Source organism: Seriola lalandi, unplaced genomic scaffold (genome assembly GCF_002814215.2).
Source record: "Seriola lalandi dorsalis isolate HSWRI2012SDOR001 ecotype SW California unplaced genomic scaffold, Sedor1 jcf7180002054556, whole genome shotgun sequence".
Taxonomy (NCBI): domain Eukaryota; kingdom Metazoa; phylum Chordata; class Actinopteri; order Carangiformes; family Carangidae; genus Seriola; species Seriola lalandi.
Genome location: NW_019525109.1, coordinates 990,666 through 997,840, shown reverse-complemented (window position 1 = coordinate 997,840; position 7,175 = coordinate 990,666). Strand labels below are relative to the sequence as shown.

Here is a 7,175-nt window from a genome sequence, read left to right as displayed (position 1 = left end):
AAGTCATAAAAATGTCGAGGTATAGTAAGGCATGAAAACGTCAAAAAATGTCATAGTATAGTAAGGCATAAAAACGTCATACTATAGTATGGCATAAAAACTTCATAGTTTAGTAAGGCATAAAAACGTCAAAAAACGTCATAGTATAGTAAGGCATATAAATGTCATAGTATAGTAAGGCATAAAAACGTCAAAAAACTTCATAGTATAGTAAGGCATAAAAACGTCAAAAAACGTCATAGTATAGTAAGGCATAAAAACGTCATACTATAGTATGGCATAAAAACTTCATAGTATAGTAAGGCATAAAAACGTCAAAAAACGTCATAGTATAGTATGGCATAAAAATGTCAAAAAACGTCATAGTATAGTATGGCATAAAAATGTCAAAAAACGTCATAGTATAGTATGGCATAAAAACGTCAAAAAACGTCATAGTATAGTATGGCATAAAAATGTCAAAAAACGTCATAGTATAGTAAGGGATATAAATGTCATAGTATAGTATGGCATAAAAACTTCATAGTATAGTAAGGCATATAAATGTCATAGTATAGTAAGGCATAAAAACATCAAAAAACGTCATAGTATAGTATGGCATAAAAACTTCATAGTATATAGTAAGGCATATAAATGTCATAGTATAGTATGGCATAAAAACTTCATAGTATAGTAAGGCATAAAAACGTCAAAAAATGTCATAGGATAGTAAGGCATAAAAACGTCAAAAAACGTCATAGTATAGTAAGGCATAAAAAAGTCAAAAAACGTCACAGTATAGTATGGCATAAAAACTTCATAGTTTAGTAAGGCATAAAAATGTCAAAAAACGTCAGTATAGTATGGCATAAAAACTTCATAGTATAGTAAGGCATATAAATGTCATAGTATAGTAAGGCATAAAAATGTCAAAAAACGTCATAGTATAGTATGGCATAAAAATGTCAAAAAACGTCATAGGCATAAAAATGTCATAGTATAGTATGGCGTAAAAAAGTCAAAAAACGTCATAGTATAGTATGGCAAAAAAACGGCATAAAAACGTCAAAAAACATAACAGTATAGTATAGCATAAAAAAGTTTTAAAAAAAAAGTCATAGTATTCTAGGGCATTACTAAACTATGCCGTTTTTTGACGTTTCCATAATAGAGGCTCTTCTCTCCCTACATTCATCTTTAAAGCCAACTTAAAGATGAATGTAGGGAGAGAAGAGGGTGAAGATGCATTTCTTCACTTCATTTGTCATTGTATGAGGTTTGTTGGCAGGTGCTCGTTGCATCACTGTAAGTTCTTACGGTTTATATGTAACATAACTAAGGTAATTACAATACACCTGATTCAAGCCTCTCATACTAGTACTACCCTTCAAAACAAGACTGAATTGTAGGCCACCTTAATACGAACCTGAAATATCTTTGCTTATGCAGTCGCCTTTTTTTAGTCAAACGCCGATGGTAAACAATCAAAGGCTAATTTTAAGTTTCCCTGTAGTCCAGTTAAACAGATTATCCAGGAAATGTTAAGTACTGGACCTCGGTATCACTTCAAGTTGATCATGTGTTTGGTCTGTAAGTCCTCTCCTACTGTTAAAGTAGCATTACTGAGGGTGTAGGATTAACTCACTAAACCCTCCAATGCCTTCTCTGTCTTTCAGACATCCACACAGTCTTTAGTGAAGGGCAGGCTACAGTCTGTATTATGACCTGGATTAACACTATGTTGGGTTTGCCACGTACTTTATTGCTCCTCTGTGGTCCTATCAGCAGGTCCTGCCACGTTCACGCGCTATTGGCCTGAAACTGTAACACGAGAGTCTGCTCTCTGAAGTCTAATGTAATCTATTGTCATATTTAATGAATGATTAATGATATCTAATTCATTCAATAGTTTTCTTTTGCAGTTAAATGCTTTGTGCCACAGTGCTGGAGACAATATGCCAATGTGCTAAAAGCTTGAAAATATTTGCATGACTTTGCACATACACTGGAGATTTTCATTTGCATACATTAACCAAATGTACATATCACCTAACCCCAGCCCTGCCACATGAAACCTTGTTGTCTGCACTGACCAATTCCCTTTGAATGGGTTTCAACCCATAAAGGACTATGTAACTCCTGGATTCAAGATAAATGCTTTCACATGACAGTGATGCTGTCTGAGTAGAAACTTGACAATGAATCCACTGCAGATTCTCTAATTTACCAGTGCAAAACTGATCACTGATTAACCATTTTGATCTTCTCTTTCCTCAGAACTGCAGGGCAAACCGGGGGATCACCAGTCTCACAGAGGCCTACAGAGCATGGGAACAGGACTCCCTGACGACAACAACCAACGGCGACCCCTCTGTCAACCTCCAAGACCCAACATCATTTTATTCGGCTTATATCTGCAACATGGGAACCTTCCATGACTGCCTACAATCCTTGTCTATGTATCCAGTGATGGTGACGCACAGAAGATCAAACCTCACCTCACCCAGATGTGACCCCCCTGTCCCGACAGAATCCTGCTTCTTCTCTGGTGGGCACTAGACTTTGCCCCGCCTTGCTGCCCACTAGTTTTACATGGATTCCTCCATTGAAAGTGATTGCGATTGCGAGAACAGATGACACACGAGAGACACACTGGGTCCTCCGCCTGTACCTTCGGCAAATGTGGCACTTGGTGATATTTTCTAGACTCTTTGGCAAACACAAGAGACTTCCTGCGAAGAGCACTCCACTCTTTGGGACGATGGAATTGGACCAAGGAGAAGCCAATGTCTGTATCTGACAGGACACTAACAAAGCAAAAAGAGGTGCCCTTTAAAAAAAATATAGTGGATTGAAACATGGAAAGAGGGAAAGCAAGAGAAAAGAAATTAAAAGTATAACTATATCAAACCCTAGTTTGGGAAGCGAGTGGAGAAAGAAAATATACTGTATACTGTTGTAAAATTACGCTGGACTCTCACAAGAACTGGGAATTTAAGTATTGTAAATGCTATTGTATTGTTCTGCATATTATGTTGTTTCTAATAGATTTTTTAAAAAAAGGATGTGAACTTTTTTCTGTTTTTTTTTTTTTCTGGTTTCTTTCCACACTATGTGTGTGTTGTCTCTCCATCGAATTTGACCTCCTGCCCCTCCCGCCATTAAATCACAATGCATTTTTAAAAGAAAAAACAAGTGAATAAACAGACAATTCGATCAGTCTGTCATTTCTCGCAAGCCTTTATTTGGATGGTAAGAGAGAGTGTGATGGCGATTCAGATGTCCTGTTTTTTTTTTTCCTTTAATTTTTTTTATACATACATTACACAGCCCATCTACATACATGCAGGGTGCAGCTAAGTGTATTACTGTTGCTGTGTCTTCACCTTCTAACTCTAATTTTGGTGATTTTTTTAAAAATATTTTCATATCAGTTGATTATATGTTCCTCTGCTGGTGCAAAGATTTTATTGGTATAGAAAATTCTCTGACTATTTGGGGTCTTTAAACTCTTATAACTCAGTGGATTAACTCCAGACACAATGACATAAAGCTAAATACAGTTGTCGAGAAGCTAACATTTTGGATGTAGAAGGTTTTTTAATCCAATTGCCACTGTCCGATTCATCATTTGATCTATTTTGTACTCTGTTCAAATGAGGACAGACACATAATGTAGGTGTCAACATGGCTAACATCAGGACAGGCTAACAAACATGATACTGAGCTTCAGTCAATGCTCGCAAACAATCTAAAAAAGATCACTGTGGATGGGAAACTACAAGTGTGTGTCCCACAAACATGTTGTTTCCTGTTTTTCTCTGTGTCTATGATTGAGGGCCTCTGAAAGTCTATTCTAGTGTCCTATTGATGTGTTTTATGTCACAAGGCCGAGCACTCGCTTAGCCAATGGATTCTCTTCCCCTCAGTGTTTGATGCGGCCTGATAACAGGGAGAGGCAGAAGCTATGGGAAAACACCATTTATACCACAGTCCATCTTGATTTAACCAGATGATGTAATGCTGATCAACAGACAGGGGAGAATGTAAAAGTCACAATGTGTGTGTGTGTGTGTGGCAGTATGTATGTGAGGGGGTACATGTGTGTGTGTGCGTGTGCATACATCCTTGTGTGGGTTATCAATGCATCCATTATCCATTGCTTCAAACATGTATAACGCACATCTTTAAGGTTCCTTTGAAGACAAGTCATGTTTCTTATGCTTTTACTTTGAAGGGTATATATGTGCATCTGTGTTGTAAATAAATACTTTTTGTTCAAATAACAGAATCAGAACTAGTCTCACATTATCTTCCTCTATGCAGATGAGTTATTAAAACATATATTCATAGTTAAATCTTTTTAACCATATGTTGTAAAGCTAAATTAGGCACAAACATGTTTAAATGTCAAAAAATGCCCACTGAAGAAAACAGAGGTCCACTTCTCTACTTAAAGGAACATGCACTTAAGTCAACCTTCCTCCCACTGCTGTGGATAATGTGTAGCTAATGCATGCGTTATGCAGTAATTTTCTCACACATGGAGAGGGGAGGCGAGGAAAGAGGGGCTCGGCCAGAAAGCGAATTATCCTTCATTTAGCATTAAAATTCATTTAGGTAAAATTGCTACAAACATGTAAATGGGAAGATTAGTTCTCCCTCACGCCTTGTTGCCCGCAGTCAAAGGGCTCCGCTTGAAGCCCAGCGCTCTGCAGCCGATGTTGTCTCCGGGATACACTGCACTTCAGGAGGCAGAGGCTGAGCCGACTGAGGAGACGAGAGGAGAAGGAGAGGAGCCGAGCGAGTTTTGTCTAATTGATACATTTCGGAGAAGCAGTCCTGAATCCCAAAGTCAGTATCTTGTTTTTTCAAAACAACGAACAAGAGAGAGTCTGTTTTATCCATAACAATATACGCGTATAAATCAATACTCTCCCCTTCTCCCTCCCTATCTCTCCTCCGCGCAACTATTGTGTTTTTACTGCCTTTGCCGAATTGAATGATATTTACACTAAAGAAGAAGAAGGAATAAAGACACGCTCTTAAAAAACCCAGGCGACGTTTTAATTGCTTCGCCTCTCCACCATGGCTGGAAAATCCAAGGCTGTGAAATGTGAATTCCTGAGCCTGTGGCCGCTGGGAGCTGTGGAGACAGAGGAGAAAGCCCATACTTGACTGCCCTCTTTAGGGAGGCCTGGTAACTGTCCGGGGCAGCGACGTGTGGAGATGGCGCACAGCACCAACCCTCCTTTTACGCACGGACGTAAACCGCACAAAAACGCGTTTGGAAGTGAAGTGCAAAAGCTAAGACGAGTTACAAAGAGTGTGTTGTTGTTGAGAAAAAAAAAGAAAAGTGTCCTGCAAAAGAAAAGTCAAAGCACAAGTATTTTTACATCTCCTTTTGTCTTAAATCTAATATGGAAACCAGGTTTCTTTCTTTAAATTATTTTTAAAAAAATATTTGAGTCAGGTGAAATAATTGTTGCTTTCACTGCATTTTCATTCCAGGAATTTTGTTTGACAAAGTGTTAAAACAAACAACACGAGTCACTTGTGTCTGAATCAAACACATTTGATTCAATTAAATTCTGGACATAACTTCATTTTAACGTTTTTAAAAGATTTCTAAGATTTAATACTTGGTTAAATAATAATAATTGATTATTTGTATATAAATAAATGTACATAGAGTTTTTATTATGAGTGTAACTCTAGTGTAACTTGTCTTTTGTTTCATCTAATGTAAAAACGTTTACATGATTGTGATTTTGCATTTTGGTCACAGCTGACCTACATCTCAAACCGCTGAGATTTGAATACAAGTTGCCTTCTGACGCTGCTTTTGTCTTTGTGCAGTTTAAAACAGTTTTAATGCACAAAAGTGCAGACGGAGTTTGACTTGTGCTAATTTCAAAAGCTGAAAGTCAAAACGTAATTTGAAGTATGATGCTGGTAGGCCTACACACACACACACACACACACACACACACACACACACACACACACACACACACACACACACACACTGACCGCGGAGTGAACTGTCAGAGTAATGAATGGAGCAGAAATGTGTTCCAGAGCAGTGGAGGTGCCCGGACAGGCCTGTCTTCCTCCCACAACAACGCAGATATTTATGCGCCTTTATGGTTGAAGCGGGGAACTTGGAAAAGTCACCGTGCGCCTCGTGTTCTCTGCTTCACTACAAGCCATGACAAATCTCGGCAGCAATAACGTGTGTAAGCTTATTAATTCAAACCAGCGATTTGTCACTGGTTGCTGAACACCGCGGCCTGTTAATCAAGCTGCTCCTCTCTGTGTGTGCTGAACGAATATTTCAGCTGTAACTGGTTTTATTTTTATTTCACGGTGAAACGTACGCGCACAGAATTTTGTATCTTCTGCGGTCAGTTTTTCACGCTGAGATTTTATTTCAAAAATTAATGTTTTGATGTTTTGTTACAACATCTACAACTGTAGATGCTTTGCTTAAGAGTTTGTTAGTTAAAAAGAAAAGAAACCAAATTAAAATCACAAGTTATACAGTAAATTCAAATATGAACTGAGTGAACACAAAACGAAGTTCTGTTAAATTTTTCATTTTAGCTTTACTCTCCTCCAGAGAGCAAGAAGTTAAATGTTGGTCATAAAATGTGCAGATTATGCGGATGAACTGAACCAGCCTCTGTCACCTTCAGGCTTCACGACTACAAAGTCCAACTGCAGGGAAAAGCGTGAGCGCGCAACAAGACAATATGCAACCAATCAACTTCCCATGATTTCCAATAGAAATACATAATACTGGGATTACACACGTGGCCGAGATGACAAGTCCTTTATGAAATCAATATAGACACAAACACAAATTAAACTGCAGCCTGCAGACGCCTCACAGGACTAACTTTCCAAAGCCCTCAAAAACTCCACCTTCAAAAGGTCGCGCGGCAGCTGCTTTTGAAACAAAAGGAGGAGGGGGGGGAAAAGGGAGGGAGAGAAAAACAAAAAATCTGTTAGTGGGGAGAAAAGGAGAGAGAGAGAAAGAGAAGAGAGAAGGACTGTTGAGTGGGGGCCATTTTGGATGTCATCTGTCTCCTTGGCGACGGGGCCCCGGCCCTCAAAAGCCCCTTGGGCGCACGGATTGTTTGAGAGGAGCCCGCTATTTTCTGCAGCATCATTTATCACTGTCACCACATAAT

The 7,175-nt window shown here is 38.7% G+C and overlaps 1 protein-coding gene across 1 annotated transcript in view; it reads left to right on the top strand.

Annotated features, from left to right (window-relative positions):
- meis1b (Meis homeobox 1 b) overlaps nt 1-4,270 on the top strand; it is an 88,007-nt gene extending 83,737 nt beyond the window's left edge. Inside the window, exon 13 of the mRNA XM_023415729.2 lies at nt 2,257-4,270. The gene's annotated coding sequence lies outside the window, so the exon portion shown is untranslated. The remainder of the gene's footprint in view (nt 1-2,256) is intronic.
- The last annotated feature ends 2,905 nt before the right edge of the window (nt 4,271-7,175 follow it).